Raw genomic sequence first — 17,729 nt, 5'->3', positions numbered from 1 at the left:
TTCTCGCTCTCCATAGCCAAACTCAGCAGCTCAGATATCCAAGAAAATGTCTACAGGCCACTCTTCCAACAACCAGTAGTATTCCCATGAAATACCTGAGATTAATATAGCCTTGAAGGAAATCATGGTTCAAACATCATGCAATGCACTTCCATCGCTAGTGATTCCCACCTATTTGGCACCTCTTAATTTTTCCAGCATAGTAATACCACAGGGTAATAAAATGTAAACAATTAAAACCAAAGAGAACTGCTATTTAATGCTATTACTTAACAGTCAACCATACCAGGATATTTCCCACCTAAAGAAAGTTTCTTTCTTGTTCACCACCTGCCTATTCCAGGATCTTTTTGGACTACAGGCCAAAAAGCATCATTACAAACACAAATTCCTTCTTCATCCATCTGACAGTTAAAATAAAAGGGCACAGAGTGGCTTTTCGTTTCCCAAATTACTACAAACTACTGAGACACTTTTTAAGTGTGATTCTTTCAACATAGCCTCTCGAATGATAGCCTTACATATCTCGGGAGTGCTTACTTACATACATATATACACTATATATAGCATATATATTTTGATATATATACAATATACTTTTGGATATCCAAATGGATACACATTCTTCTAATAGTTTAAAGTCACATTTTTATCTACATTACAGAAGTTGAATACTTCTGTAACACAAGAATCATTACTGCATGATATTTTACACTAAACGATTTGATGCTGGAACAACTTGTAACAGAGTATTACAGTACAGTCTGTAATTATAAACAAGCCATTTCTTAACATTTCGGCTACAATAATGCACAAATAGATGCTGAAGATCATTTAGAGCATGTTTGTCCCAGCATTCCTCCTTCACAAACAGGAAGTGTTATCAGAAGCAAATGCCTTAATTACTTAAAGAAAACATAAGTTGCAGCTAGGCCTTGCTGACTTACATTGATCCTATTTAAGAGAGCCTTAGTGGATTTAAAGTGCTTGAAACAACAGCCTGGGTCACAGCCCATGCGACAAAGGCTGCCCAGTAAGGCCTCCAGAGCCCACCTGCAGTGAGAACATGCCACTCAGATCCCCAAATGACCTCAAGGTAAACCAGAAGCAAATTCAGTAATTTGTTTCTCAGAACTCAAATTAACCCTAAGTTGGAGGGGAAAGCACAAAATAGATGAAGTATCCCCTTCATGTCCGATATTACCCATTTTACAGCAGCACACAATGCTCCCTATTTCCCTTGTCTGATATTTACCACTAAAATCCTTTCAGAACAGGATTTTTCGGGGGCGGAAATCTGCTCTTAAACTATTTTCCCCATAGCAGTTGATCTAAAATGTCACAGGGAAGTGTTAAGTTCTCATAGTTCAGTTAAACCAAAATCTAAAATGTCATAGGAAAAGTGGTTTTTTATAGTTCTTTTCCATACCAAAAAACCTCCAAAAGTCATATATCCATATATACACAAGTACACAGTTTGTGTACATATATATTCAGTATATACAGACATATATACACAAACACACATTTAACATACATATGACACTCTGCAATGATGCAAGAGAGCAGTAACTAGGTCAAACAGTGAAAAAACACTGTGTACTATGACAATTCAGTATTAATCTTTGCCTGCCTCAGCTCCTCATATGCCACCTTCATTCCCAGTTCTCAACAGGCAGGACAGACTTTCCCACTGGGAAACAACTGCCATGATGCTTTATTCTACTACCACAGTATATCACAATCCTTAAAAAAACCTTGCAGTTAAGCAACTCCAATGCCCACCTGAACAACCAGGTTCTTTGAAATCGCAGCAGAAATTTCCTGGCATGTAACAGGAAAAACACAGGCAGTCCATAAAGATTTAAATTAATACAAAATAAATCAACATCCCTAAAATTCCTCAAGGTGGAGCTTCCCAGCCACCCACACAACGTAATTTCAGCAGGAAACTCAGGATTTCCCTAATTATCCTGATTGTGAAACTAATACCAACATTTCACTTTCCCTACATATAAGAAACCTGGAAGTGGCAGCTAGTCTATGTGGGGGGAAAAAAACAGATTTATTTTGGGTGCATTTTACAGAAAAATTCAACAAAATATTTTGGTTTTCGATCCAACAGCTGAGTCTAAGTGAATCAACATAAAAATTACCAACTATTTTCATCCTGAGCCAAGCACACCATCTGTTCCTATGCTGTCCATCTTCTGGTGGCTACTTTACTACAGCATTATGACAAAGTGCCATGCAATCAAGGACTAGTGCATAAATCAAGAAAGACTTGGAGTGCCAAAAACCAAAATACACACCAAACAACCCACCACCCAAAAAACCAGCACAAAGCACAAGCAGCCTTACTGAGGTCCACCATTAACAGTCAAGTATTCTGCAGCTTTCTGCTGTGGTTATTTTGCTCTGGTGCCTAAGGATGACTGAACTCTGATTAGAGGTTTTCCCAGGTTGAGGATGCTTCTCTTATCTTTCCTATATTTATCTGGCTGTGTACGGTAACTTGAGCACTAATGATGCGATTTCTCTCTATCAGGTAACCTTCCTCTCTCTCCTACATGGTTAACATCATCTAGTTAATCACAGAAACCATTCATGTTTGATGCACAAGAAATTAGCAATCTGTAATTTTCCAGTTCATAGAATAAAGTAGTAATAGTTACAGATGGCATAGCAGAACATCTAGTTATCAGAAGTACAGGAGCTCCATATACCCCGACAACTGAATCACAAGCAAGTAGCACGGGGTCCAGAAGAAATCAAGATGGATCATAACCTTTTTCCTGGCCTTATCGATACTGAAGACATTTTTAAAGATTAAGTTACATGGATATATATTCACCAGGAACAGAATACCAAGAGAAACAAAGCTGCAGTAAAAAAACCTGGAACACACTTGATATATCCAGTATGTTAAGATATGAAGCACATCAAGACTGAAAGCAGCTGCATCTCCCCAGACATAAAACGTTACTTGTCCTTGTGTTTCCAGCTCTCTTGTGACAGATTGTCCCTTTTACTAGTATCCTGAATTCAGATGTCAAAGTTCTGCCCACCATTAATTTCCTAATAATTCAATGTATAATCCTTGTCTCAGGATTTTTATTTGGGTTTTGTTGTTGTTGTTTTCTTTGGGGTTGTTTTTTGGTGTTGGGTTTTGGAGGTTGTTTGGTTGTTTGTTTTTTTTTCTTGGGGGGGGCAGGCAGAATAAAGCCTAAAAATCAATGTCAGGCATTAGTAAAAGTAACATGGTTTGATACAGTAATACTGGCTTACAAAACCTTATTTGCAGCATTAAAAAGATTTCTTCATTACACATACAGTAGCTCCCACTACAAGACAAATAAGCTACTATAAAACCACAGTGAGTCTCAGACCAAATACAGCAGCTAGTCTTCTCTAAAAATCCCCTTTCAAGATGCAAAGGCTGAAAAGTTGTGTTCCATGAAATCTGGCATTGTATCAACAGATCTCCATGGAGCTAGCAGGGTGGAAGTGCTCCAGAAAGCAGCTTCAAGGAAAAAAAAGCATTCTTACCACTAAGTATGATCAATCACTAAAGAGACGCTCAAGCAATGCTTTTTCCCAGCTAAAGTCATCAAATCTTAGCTATGGTTACTGGGGATGCAGAGGTTACCAATGATAATACTAAGTAATTTTTAAAGTCTGCTTTCTTCCAGCATTTCTAATCAGTACATTTAAATACCCTTTGTGGAACCTTTTGTAAACACATTTTTTTCTGCCTTTCTTCAAGACATATATACACACACATATTTTAAGAGCCTATAAAATTTCAGAACCTAACACTGAACTTCTGAAAGTATCCTACTGATTTACAGCTATCTCTAATTCTCCTCTTTTAGTCAATGCCAAGTGTGGGTGGGTTGAGAGGAAAAATAGTATAGTAGTATAATGTGGCATAATAAAATCAGAACTGAACAAAATACATGCAGTATTATACAAGAAACAGAGCACCACCATCCATGACAGGTTTTCCACTTGTGGACCTCTGGGGATGTTAAAAGACTTCAAAAGGAATTAGGAAAACAGCAACTAAAGTTAAAGACTGCATTGGCAAGTTGTGTGGTACAATAGCAGCAGAGACACCTGCAGAGCAGAACAGTTGGTGCTGATGATCCTGTGTCCATCATACATGATTTTTGGCAGGGAAGCAGGGATATTTGTTCCCAGCTAGCTCTCTCCTGTTATCATGGCCCATTAGATGCTGAACACCATCACGTATGCTCCTAGAGGGCACCTTTTCATTTTAGACTCATCAGAAAGGGAAAGAGTGCATATACTCCTCAACTGGGGAATTTGCATCATAAATATACTCCTGGATCCAAACCAATAGCATAACGCACCCTAAAATGCCTGTTGTCTTGGCATGTTTTAGTTCACTACATAAAGGTTGAAAAAAGAACAGTTTTATTTTGTTTTAAGTTTATGAGGACACGACTGAAGAAGAGGCAAATACTGGTTGGAGAAAAAAAAACACAATCATCTTGAGGCTGAAAACCTGTCCCATAGGACTTTTTAATTATGGCTGCCTCCAATATTTACCAATGAAGGCTCCACAGGAAAGCAGGGAATGAAGACATTTATGCACAAGAGTCAGAGCTTCATCTGTTCTCTCTTTCCCTATAATGGCACTCAGTCATTCGACACTTGGGGAAGGAGCTCATCTTCCTCACTAGCTGGCAGTCAGCCTCATACCAAACTCCTGGCAAAACAGCCAACTAAAAACCACTGAAACAGGAATGGACTGCCTAAACCTAGCAATGCTGCAACTGCAAAGTACCATCAGAAAGCCTGTTACAGTAAGGTTACATAATACCTGCATTACTACAGTGTCTGTACACCTAGACATTAAATTTATTCCCCAAACTTGAGAAAGGCAAGAAGCAGCATTCTCAATCATACAGTCGAGAGGCACAAAGCTATTTGATAATGCTGGCCAGCACACAAGGCCCATAGAAGGATCAGAAATCGGACCTAAATCACACCAATGCTTAGCAACAAATGCTTAAACCACAAGATGAGCTATGTTTCCTTCTCAGAAGCAAAATCCAGTCATTGCCTTCGGATCCACTCCACTTAAAGTTGTGCTTTTTAAGACAGCTGTAAAGCCAACCACTCCTTGATTCCTTTCCCCATTCCCTGTTTCAACATTTGTTATTATAGCTGCTCCTGGCTGAGCTGCTTCCAGGGCTGGAATCAGCTTGGAAGTAAGCAGAACAGAAAAGAACTCAAAGCAGTTTATGGAATTACTGCTCTTACAGCTGAGACCACGCAAGTAAGAACACTCAATCTGCTTCAGCAAAAGGAGAGAAAAAAACCAAACCACAAAAACCCCAAACAAACGGTAATTCAAACTAACCTCCCATTTCATAGTGAAGCAGGACAGAGGCATTCAAATGACCAGCTAAGATATTTTGTTGTTGTGTAGATAAATAGCAAGCTAAGCACAAGTGACTACCTAAAACGTGGTAATAGATCTGAAAGATTAGTAACTGCTTTAGTAACTGCGTTCTACAAGAAATGGCATTGATGTTCTCATAGAAAGAGGAGTTAACTCTAGCCAGACACCAGAGAGACAAGATCAGAACCTCCCTTTCTGCTCCCCCTCATGAGGAACGTGTAGGCAGTGAGGTCACCCCTCAGTAACCTCTTCTCCAAGCTTAAACCTGGAATCTTCAGCTGCTCTTCGTAAGTCATGCCCTCTAGCCTTAGTCCATCTTACTGGTAGGAATACAGACCTATGACACTGAAGAGCTCAGAGCTGTTGCAATTTTCTGTCACCCTCTGCTGCCACATTTCCCAAAATCACGTAGGAGGTCCCAGGAAATTCTGAGATGATCAATCAAATCTTACTGAACAGAGAAAACAGATTACATTTCTTATGTACTACTTCAGGCTCAGAGATATCTCTTACGTCCCAAGGACTCTACTACATGATATCTAATGCATGCATTACAAATTCTGTTTACCCTGTTAGCCATGTAAGTACTTTATGCCTGCATCACCTCCATCTTTTTCAGAAAAAGATACTTTTGGTGAATCCTAACTTGATATACATTGATTTCTGTGATTTATTTACAAAAAGTAAAAACAGCATATACCCATAAATATTTAGGACCAAATTAATATTAAAGCATGAAGTATTAAAGGGTAATTTTTAAAATAAATATACAGTACTCTGAAGGAGGAGGGTGGATAGAACCTCAACAAAAAATTGGTCTCCTCAGGAAGTCACCAATCTGATGAAACATACCATCACATCTTAAGAAAAGCAGTTGCTCTTAGCTCCTGGTAAATTGTGAAAGTCCCTTTTTTCTTTTCTAGGAAATTAAGACTGAATCAAGGACAAATCACTGGGCGGGGGGGGACACGACACGGGACATATTCTATGTTTTGGATCTAAAAAGTCTTAATTCTGACAATTCATAGAGAACAGAATGTTACTTATTTCCCACTACTTTAATCATAAATATCATAAAATAGTGCACAAAAAGACTGCATGTTGAACTGATCACATTCGTATTTCATAATTCCAGAGAAAAACACCCATCTATCAAGACAGCAGCCAAACACCTGAAGAGAAGCCTCACAGTTTTATATTGAGTTTTTTACACTGTGTTTTATACAGACATTATGTCCTGCCCACATTGTAGAGCCATGGTCCAACCTTAGCCTCCTTTACAGGAGCCCTACTGACAGCGCTTTCTCTTCTCCTTCGCTTCTAGCACCACAGCTTTTGGCATACTCTCTACCCCCATTGCCCAACTACAGCAAGGCAGGCTGTTGTGTCCTTCACACATCCTACAGCTGCTTTCCTCTAACAGACAGTTTACTAGCTCAGACTGGGCCTTGCACACCTCACTTGGCAACGGTGTAACTCACCATCCATTTACAACTAGACAACTGGTCTGACAAGAGTTGGAGCCACTGGTAACTAAGGGCAGGGGTATAAACTAATGCTTCCAACTACCCTTTCCCCTCTGCAGTTTTACATTCCAACGTTTGCCTACAAGGCCTGCTTGGTACAAAACTTTGCTCTTAACTTTATTATTAGGACTGTTTATTAGTTGTAGACAGATTCTAGAGACTGTTGCTTACTCTCACAAAAAGAAGTGTCCAGTAACTAAGAGTATGCAACTGGGTAGTTGCTCTTCCATCTTTCCTATCTGCTCCCCACAAACATCCCAAACACCCCTCCCATTGTCAGGGTAAAATATCGTATTCAAATTATTTGAATATGAAAACTCCTCGGACAGGCACCATAATGTGTCAACTCTTTCCAATAACCCTCAGGACACCAGCTTCTCCCCCAGTCCCAGGGGAAGGGTACCTATTTGGTACTTGCTAGGTAAATGCTGACAAGCTACAGATCAGGCAGCTGTCTGCAAAGATTCTCAGTAGGTTGTTTTTTTCATTTGGTTTGGGTTTTTTTTATTTTTCTTTTTTGTTTGGAGGGTGTTTGTGGTTTTTTTCAAGTATAAGAAAGCCCTTAATACCTATCTTTAAACTGTTTTAATGCATAGCTGAGGCAGCTACATGAAGAAGGTAATGGCAGCTTCCTTAACCCTATAAATATACAAACCGCACATCAAAAAAAAAAGAGGAAGCTTTACAAGTGATGTTTTATTTACCAGAAAAGGTATATGATTGCAATGAGTATTGCTAAAACACACTTAAATTTTATTCCTGAAGTCACAGGAAAGGGCAACCATCTAGATCCTGATGATCACTGTAGTCTCTTGAAATTACTTGAAGAAAGCTGTTTGAAATTAATTTTAACATCTATTTTCCAAAACATGTGATGATTTTCTCCACTCCAGTTCCACAGTAGTCCTGAAGATTGCTTCAAATCATTTTGCATATTGGACAAAAATACTTTCAATATTGAGCTATTACTAAATTGTTCTGAACAAAAGTTTCACAGAATCACAGAACAGTCAGGGTTGGAAGGGACCTCTGGAGATTATCTGGTCCAACCCCCTGCTAAAGCAGGTTCTCCTAGGTCAGGTTGCACAGAGTCACATCCAGGTGAGTTCTGAATGTCTCCAGAGAAGGAGAGTCCACAGCCTCTCTGGGCAGCCTCTTCTAGTGCTCTGTCACTCTCAAAGCAAAGTTCTTCCTCATATACAGGTAGAACTTCCCGTGTTCCAGTTTGTGCCTGTTGCCCCTTGTCCTGTTGCTGGGCACCACTGAAAAGAGCCTGGCCCCATCCTCCTGACACTCACTCCTAAGATATTGGTAGACATTGATAAGATCCCCTCTCAGTCTTCTCCAGGCTGAACAGGCCCAGCTCTCTCAGCCTTTCCTCATCAGGGAGACCCTCCAGTCCCGTCATCACCTTTGCAGCCCCCTGCTGGGCCCTCTCCAGTAGTTCCCTGTCTTTATTGACCTGAGGAGCTCTGAACTGGACACAGCACTCCAGATGTGGCCTCACCAGGGCAGAGCGGAGGGGCAGGAGAACCTCCCTGGATCTGCTGGCCATGCTTCTCCTGATGCACCCCAAGATCCCATTGGCCTTTTTGGCCACAAGGGCACACTGCTGGCTCATGGGCAACTTGCTGTCCACCAGAACTGCCAGGTCCTTCTTTGCAGAGCTGCCTTCCAGTAGGTCAACCCCTTGCCTGTACTGGTGCATGAGGTTGTTCCTCCCTTGGTGCAGGACCTTCGTTGAACTTCACCAGGTTCCTCTCCCCCCAGATCTCTAACCTGTCCAGGTCTCACTGAATGGCAGTGCAGCCTTCCGGCCAATCAGCCACCCCTCCCAGTTTTGTATAATCAGTGAGCTTGCTGAGGGTACCCTCAGTCTCTCCATCCAGGTCATTGATAAATAAGCTGAACAGGACTGGACCCAGCACTGACCCCTGGGGAACACCACGAGCTACAGGCCTCCAGACAGATCTGCACCATCTAACACAATCCTCTGAGCTCTGCCATTCAGCAGTTCTCAATCCACCTGTCCACTCACCTAATCCACACTTCCTGAATTTACATATGAGGATGTTATGGTAGACAGTGTCAAAAGCCTTGCTGAGGTCAAGGTAGACAATATCTACCACCCATCCACCTCTCTCTAGAACTAGGTGTTCTTTCTTAACACAAGTACATTTTGAACCTGAACATGCTGAAGTCAAAGCAACAGAGGGAAAATTAAATCCTAGAATGCTGGTGTCCAGGATATTTTTGTATTTCTTTAAATGACAGAAACAAAGATGCAGAATTCTGAAGTGAACTTACTATAAACTTGCCTCCATCCCAGCACTGCAGTTGCTGTTATACTGGTGATCAAACGTTCCTCTGTGAAACGCAATTATTAGTTTAAAACCCATAGAGCTAATGAGGTCTCACAATCCATGAGGAATAGATTGTAGCCAGCTGGCTGCCGAGCAAAAAGCAGACCGCTCTTGCCACCTCGGTGATGAGGCTCCAGGAGGCAACACTGTGATTGTTGGTACCTGAGGCTATTTGAGAATCACCAGCTGACAAAACTTGTGCAACTGCACAGGAGACCAGAGTTTTTGCAGACTGACAGGGTAACACTAAGCTCAAACATGCTGACTGATTCTCAAAGACTGTCATTAGAGGTTATCTATGACTACATGGATCTTCCCCAAGTTATGTAACAAACCTATCAATACTTACATTGCTCTTAACTACACTTTAAAATAGTCAATGCAATCTACAGACTACAAGTCCCATGTATAGAAAAAAACAAGCCATCAGAGACTAATCTACACACAGCTGAAGAAATTTAACTAATCACTTTAAATCTAGAAACTGATTTAGTTAATCATAGTGCAGGCAACCAAGATTTAAACCTCATCTTCAAGCAGATCTCTATGCACTAGTTGCATAATTCAGAAGTGAAGTTATGCCAACCACAGAAAAAGTTCAAAGAGGTCAATGACTGTGTGTGTTTGCAGTATTGAAGTAGCACTGAATTTCCCAGTCTCTGGCAGTAATAATGAAGAATATTGCTTTATGTGTTCATATCACTATGTTGAAAACATGATGGGCATGCTATGGCTCTCACAGCACAGATGCTAGTTTTACCAGGTTAATCCTCCTATGTTAACATTATGCACATTCCCAGATTGCATGTAAAGTCCCTCAACTCCATACAGTCAAGTCCAAAAATGTAAGTGCACGCTGAATAATTTAACCCAAGACAGGCAAGAGTTGAGCCCAAATATCCAGCCTCTTCTATTATCACAAAGAGAAAACAAGAAAAGCTAGGAGAAAATGCATGCACCTCTTAAGATCAGAATCTGCGATTAGAATTCTCGATCATGTTTTAAATCAGTCTCTCCCAAAACCAGTCCCACCTCATTTTGGCTTTACCATTTGTAATGCAAGGATTCTGGAATACCTTCTCCTCTCTCATAGGCCTTTCTTCTCCCCAGGGTACTATTTGGAAAACACTGTTGTGTCTCTCTCCCCTCATCCAATGCTATGTAATTGGTGATCTTCAGCTTTACCTTCCACCATTCTCCAGAAGATTATTTCTGCCTCCTGCCCAACCCATCTTTGACACTCACTCGCTCCTATTCTGAAAAGCTTCCTTCCTTCAGGGAAAATGCTAACTTAAGTCTTCAGATAAAAATTCAGAGGAAGCTTTTCCTAAAAAGTTTGTTTCAAATCTGAACTTAAGTTACTAAATCATTCTATAATTTGCCAGCTACAAAGCATAAAGGTTATGTGACTGAAGAACCACACAGTACAGGCAAGTCTTTGCAAATAAGTTTGGTTTAACCCTGACTAGAAGTATTGAAGTTGATTTCACAATATAAGCATTTCTAAAGACTGTTCCAGTTTTATTCATACAGAAATCACAAACATAATTTTAATGTCTTTCTTCAAAATATGTAAATGAATATGCAACATTTTTATACGCCAAACTATGAACACATACTTTTTAGATCTGCTTGTATCTGATGACAAAGGAACTCTTCAGCTGGTCTAGTGAATTGACATTTGGGGCTGGTAAGCATCAGGGTCCCTTTTCAAGCCCTGCATTTGGGATTTTCTTCCCAACTACATGCTCTCTTAACTTTCTTTGTGGGGGGCTCTTTTGGAGCTTAGTGTTGCAGGATTAAAATGGAACTTTAAAAAAGCCAGTGCATGCTACTTGAATGGAATGGCATGTAAAGGAATCTGCAGCTTGCACAAACATCTAATAATTGTATTTTGAGCAACTTGACAACTTTCGGGGTGTTTATATTAGCAAAACACACTAGGAAATCCAGAGAAGCATGACAAGGCACAATTATAATGCAAGCGACAAAATGAATGACTTGATTTAAAATGAAAATTCCTTACTATGCATGCAAATCAGGCAAATTAAGTCATTTAACTATTTAATTATGACTTGTAAGTTCAGTTCTTTGAAGAAGAAATTTAGAAAGAAAAATATTACCTTTCTGTAGAAATCAATCATTATTTTAAATACAAGCTTATTTTGTTGACCAGGTGGAGTTTCCAAATTGTATGTCCTATGAGAACATTTGTAATACACGAGTGATCGGAGTTCAACAAAAATTTAGAATATTATGTCTACTAAAATTAAGTTTTAATATCTTTTTAAAATCAAACCCTGATTATTTTCAAGTATGTTCAGCATTGTATTGAAATACCTTTCAGCTACATTAAACTCCAGACTATTAAACAGTAGATACCTTTCAATTAAACTCTACATGAAAGTTGTGCTTAACCTGCACAAAGAAACAAAATATTTGATAATACTACACTGAGTATGAAAAAATACCTCAAAATAATTTTTGAAGTTCTATGAACACATACAATTAGGTAAAATATTCCTACACATACATCCTTATTCCTGCAGCAAGCAATCTCTACAACCTCCCATGAATGAAAGCAAACAACGACGTTTCTATGTACCATGAAATGAAACAGAAATATGTGCTGTAACAATGGTTAAGCTTACAATATAAAAAAACATAACACTGGAAGTTAGAATATGACAGTTGTGACTTTTAATCTCAAAAGCAGAAGAGGTCTGTAAAGCCAGCTACTAGAGAAACCGAAGTCTGAAGGCCAGACACTGGAGAGAATTGGGGTCTATAAAAGTCAGCTACGGCACTGACCACAGATATCAATTAGCTACTGGAGAGACCTTTGCACACACACACACACACCTGCACACACACTATATGACAACAGGACACATATTAAGATGAATAATTCTCACATTTTCATTGGATTAGTGTATTGCTGCTTATTTAATGATCAGTAGTGAAGCGTATTTTCAGTCTTTGATGTGCCCATTTGGTTTAAAAAAATTTTTGCAGACTACTTCCTTTCCCTGACATACTTCCTCCACCTTTGTAATTTATAACAAATGATCTTTTTTTCCAAACAATTTCAGTATATAACCATAAAGTTATTTTACCATTTAAATGGGAATTGCAGGAAGGTCAGAAAGGGGAAAGGTCTGTATTCACATTTCTGTGTGCACCATATTGCTTCTTGATCCCTTTATCCCTCAAAATCAAGTTTCTTTCTTGAAATTGTGAATGCATGCATAGAATTTCCCAGAAATCCTTTGTTTTTCCTCTAACTTGAGGTGTGATCTCTTTCAGAACATATATGCTGACAAGCATCTTGAATATCATCAAGCACATAATCAGCATTCAAAATTAAAATAAGCATACATGAATTTCAGCTGAGGGGAGACAAAGTGTGCCAGAAGATCACAACCAGAGTTATAGCCAGTCAGCTCGAGGACATAAGCAAAGTCAAAAATATCCTAAAGCAGTGCTGCATACTTTGCTTTTTTCAGACCTTGAAGCAAGCATGGCTGGCTGCAGTTTCTGCCAAAGGCAGCACTGTGGCATGCAATGCAGGAAGGAAACAGTCTCTCCTACAAGTAGCTAATACTACTTTTAACCTCCTCATCCTCTCAGAAGGAAGAACAAACCTGCTTTCCAGCTTCTTCCCCTGTTCAAAAGGTTTATCTTTCCCACTGCAGAACCAGACAAACTGCAACCCCCTACAAAAAAAACACACACACACCAACAAAACCAGCTTTATTTTAACAAATTTGTCTACACTTTGGCAGTAGTCCTCCATTAGCACCACCCAGCGTGGCCCACATGTCACATATTAAAGGAAGTGCTACACAGCTGTTTTCTTACTTTTCGAACAACACAACATATTCCTCATCTAAAGTCTGTGGTGTGCATGTTGCAGCTGAGCCAGATTGGGGAGGTTCAACAAAGCTAGTTTAATATCAATAAATGTAAATCTTTCATTATCCATTGCACTTTGAGGCAAACAGTCAAACAACTAACCTCAGCAGATTTAATTTAAATCTCCAAGACAAAGCTCAGCAAAACACAGATTATACAGGGTGAAAGTTATTAACAGATGCAAATTTATAAATCCAATCTCTCATGAACAGCCATGAATAAAGTAAATTTATTTGTTTTCTACACAATAAGATTAGCGTTTACATTATACTAGTCTCCTGCATTAGTAGTGCTTTTAACATTTGTTTCAGAGCCTAATACAGCGTATCTTCAACATCACAAAAATATAAACCTTCCTCCCAATGCTAACTCAAAACCTTCTGGTCAGTTTCCAAACTCCACCACTGGTCTTCAGTTCAAGGACTTAAGAGTTTTCAAAGCTATCTGGACCAGATTCACACAAATGCAAAAGTAAGTGACAAGGTACATTCAGTAAGAGCTCCCTTGAACAGCTTACCATTTAAAAAGGAGTTGAAAGTAGTCCCTTTATGCGTTTTAGAAGACAGCTGTTCTGTGACTTGCTAGCACACTCAGGTAGCTTTCTCTGCAAAGACAAATTCAACTTAGCTTTTCAAGAACAGAATAATTGAAGATATGCATTAAAAATCAGGTTCGATGATCAACTAGAAAATTAAAACATGCATGTGTAGAATCTAGACATACTTTTAACTGTTTAGAGATAAACGTTATTTCATTATAGCTTAAATTTTTTCAAGGTAAGAAAATAGCTTGTATTATTTTATAACCAATGCCCTCTTTTAACTGGAAGTATCTACAGGGAAGGTTACATTTACCCACTTTTAGACTGTGTGGATGTAAAAATGTGACACAATGATCTAAAGTAAAGCATAAAAAAACAGGTTTGAGAACCTTACATATTTCACAGTAAATATTACTAAACACAAACCCACTAAAACACACACACTAAAGCAATGAGACTCTCTTGCAAAAGCTAAACAATGTTTCCAAAAAAGTACTACAGATCCTAGAATCAAGAGGATATTCTGACTTATAGATGACCATTTAGTCATACACTAATTTTTTATAATATTTTTCGTGATTAAGGCATAGCTGCCCTTTCTGCAAGTACTGTACAAAGATGATCTTCTAAACCAGATCATAGGAGACTAATATTATAGCCATATTATTCAAGGTTGCTCCTATATATTCCTTGATGGAACCTGATTAGGCATTTTAGACGACAAAAATTTGTCAGAGATATTAAAAAATCTTCTCTATTTCAAGGACATGTATAAAACAGGATTTATAAAAAGCCAAAGCGCCTAGAAGAGCAAGACACTGTTAGGAGTCACCACACACAGACTCCTCCAAGGCAAGAAATCAGTAGCCTAGACAACACCTCTTGCTCTCTGTCACCACTCTTAAGTTTCCTTTGCCCTCCCTCAAAATATTAGACCTCTGACATCATGGCACCCCACCTCAATTCCAGTAAGCATTGGTGCAGTGGCCACCTATTCCAAACATAGCACTGCCCTCTAGTTAGCCTGCTACCAAGGTCTACCAGTTGGCCAAGGCCTTGGTCCTCACTTCAGTGTTTACATACTTACAGAAGGAACTGTTCTAAGTTAGACATTATAAAAGGCTCAACTACATATCATTTACATTCAGAGGTCTCCCTATCTTATCACCAGGGTAGATGTACTATGTGGGGAAGAAGGTGCCTTCCAAATGCTGCTTCACAATCCTGACTGAAGTTGTCAGACAAGATCCTATTAACCTAAGTGACTTAACCAACAGTGACTTCTGCAGGTATACCCATGGTTCAGGAAAGACTAACAGTGCTTTCAAGTAATCAGCACTAGATTGAAAAACACTACAGAATAGATGTCATGGAACACTAGCCTAGCACAAGGTGACCAGAACTTCACATTGAACTCAAGCCTTTTAGGTACTATCAGGGTGGCTGAAGATGTATTTACACATTACATTAGCCTCAGCAGCAAGGGCACCTTACGATGTTCTCAGTTTCCCACCTTAGCTACTCATTGCTGCCCACGCACTGCAGTTCACTGCTTCCATCAGTTACATCAACAACTGTAGTGCAAGCACTACATGAACAGGATCACCAAATCCATCCTGTGATGGAGGAACTCTCCACTCAGGTCAGCAGTATGTGACACCTATAGAGGGATGGGAAGGAAGCCAAGAATTACCACATGAAGAGTGAGGATGAGACTCACACAGCTTTCACAGTGAAATGAGATCAACTATCCTGACACATATTCCAGGGGTTAGTAAAAAACCTTGGCTAAAGACACCAAGACACAATCAATGTCAAGTAGTTTTGTATCTTTAAATCAGAATTTTCTGATTGTTTGTTAAATAAAATATTGAGAAAAGACTCACGATAAGCCAGAGAAGAAATGCTGGACTCCCTCACTGCGTGTTCTACATTTAAGATATGTAGTTATAACAAAAAAAAATATTGCAGATGCACACAACATGAGATATAGAAAAGAAAATGTTTCAGTACGCCATTTACAGTCCAGCAATATCTATATACTGGCGTAACAATATACTTGCTCCCTTTTGAATGGATTCTTTCTTTCCCATAAAATCTTCAAGAGGAAAGAAATCCCAACAAAAAACATTATAAAGGGATTCTTACTCATTACCAAGAACATCACTGACTCCTCTGCCAAGTGCCCCCATTTGACTCATTCACTAATTCACAGAAAGTACTGAACAGTTTCAAGAGGGTAAGATTTTAGAGAAGCAGGATGTATAATGCTGACTTCTAGTCAGAAATGTGTATTCAGCTGAATTATGTTTAAAATCAATGTTGTAAAACTTTCTAAACAGGACTCCTAGAAATGAAGGGATTGTACAGAAGCAATTTGAAGATCAAGCTGCATAACTTTTACAGAGATTGAGGATTAAAAGCATCCAAATGGTAGGTCATCATTAAAATAGTGAAAAAAGGATTTTATTTTAAAATCTGCTTTCTGGGGGAGGGGTTATAAAACATGGTTTCATATATGGAGATCCAAAGCTTACTAGTGTAGTTTGAATTACAAAGTTAACCATTTTATCAGTACATAAACACACAAAAAGGAAGTGCTTTAAAACTCCATTTTTCACTTCCTGTGTGTATTCAATCTTGAAAGCACAAAACTAAAATTTTGGAAAGTACTGTAACTTTACAGCAGACATGTGGAAAACCCTGACAGTTTCTGGAGTCTTCAAAGAGCAGAACCACACACCAATTGGTAGGTAGGTCCCACTTGGTCTTAAGTACTACTACAGTGGGATGGCAGCTTTTCTGTAAGAGCCATACAATTACTTAAAACCAAGGGACCTCTCAACAGCCCATCCTAAGCAGCCTTCCTGAAACTGACCAGGACAACTAGAGAGTTTCTTATCTTTAAATTAGGCTTGATCCAGATCCCAATCTTCAACTTGGGCACACAATAGGAACAACATAAAGGAATAGAACTCATGTTTTCCAAGTAGTCTTTAAGACAATTGCTGTTGTCTAGCTTCCACAGACATCCAGAAACACAGACTTAGTTAGGACACATGCTGTCCTTGGAATGTGGAAAGCTACCTGCCCTCCATCAAGCCCTCAAGGGACAATTTCCTACTATATCTTTCTGAGAACTGCTTTGATGGTCAGACTTGGTCACAGCATCCAGTGTGTCCTCTACCACCAATTCCTTCCGAACGGGGTGAAGATCTTGGGAGTTTTCCTTTAAAACACAGGCAGATAAATTAAAAATAACCAACCTGTTGTGAGGTACCTGGTATCTCTTTTACTCATTTTCACCAGCGGATTACGGTACAAATATTCACTGCTTGACTTGAGTAGAGCAGTCCTTCAGTATTGGACAGCGGAGACCTATCTAAATTGGAGGCTGGCAAAATCCTAAGCATTGCATGAAACTTATCTGAGATTAAACATGATTCTTGGAGATTTTGCAATCTACAAAAGACAGCCCATCACGCTTATGAGCCAACTAGTAACAGCACTGGTCTGTCAGACATTCTTGGCTGGTAAGAAGCATGGTAGCATTGACCAGCCCCAACATATTTCACCTCTTTGGCACCTCAGTGGTTAAAAGGCTTGCCCAGGACAACACGCTCTTCCTTAATAGTCAGCACTGATTCTTTACTGCAAATGAAGCTAAGCATAAAGACAAGGCTATACCACAAATGACTAGTACCAACCACAAGAGCTCTTCCACTCTCTCATCTTCAATACAAAATTAAAAGATTTTCCCATCACTGACAACAAAATAGACCTAAATATCCGAGAAGGAACAAATTTCAGCTGGCATGTAAGTATTAAAGTGTTTTCAAGCACTGGAAAAGGTTTTCTAGCAGCATTTACCATCCCTAAATCTTCACATGTAACAATCCTATCTCACAGTACAAGTCTTCTGTACTATCAGCCTGCTCTTTCTCCCAGTA

The 17,729-nt window shown here is 39.3% G+C and overlaps 1 protein-coding gene across 9 annotated transcripts in view; it reads right to left on the bottom strand.

The window, feature by feature from the left end:
* WASF3 (WASP family member 3) overlaps nucleotides 1-17,729 on the bottom strand; it is a 74,659-nt gene that overhangs the window by 37,833 nt on the left and 19,097 nt on the right. For 4 of the 9 annotated variants that reach the window (XM_055703055.1, XM_055703063.1, XM_055703056.1 and 1 more), the window contains one exon: nucleotides 13,756-13,842. The exons of 1 other annotated variant lie outside the window; for it this stretch is intronic. The gene's annotated coding sequence lies outside the window, so the exon portion shown is untranslated. Of the gene's footprint in view, nucleotides 1-12,967; nucleotides 13,040-13,755; nucleotides 13,843-15,292; nucleotides 15,440-17,729 lie in introns of all 9 variants that reach the window. 4 more of the 9 variants (XM_055703058.1, XM_055703057.1, XM_055703060.1 and 1 more) reach the window with 3 other exon arrangements.

Source organism: Falco cherrug, chromosome 2 (assembly GCF_023634085.1).
Source record: "Falco cherrug isolate bFalChe1 chromosome 2, bFalChe1.pri, whole genome shotgun sequence".
In the NCBI taxonomy this organism is placed as follows: domain Eukaryota; kingdom Metazoa; phylum Chordata; class Aves; order Falconiformes; family Falconidae; genus Falco; species Falco cherrug.
This window is presented reverse-complemented; position numbering and strand designations above follow the sequence as displayed.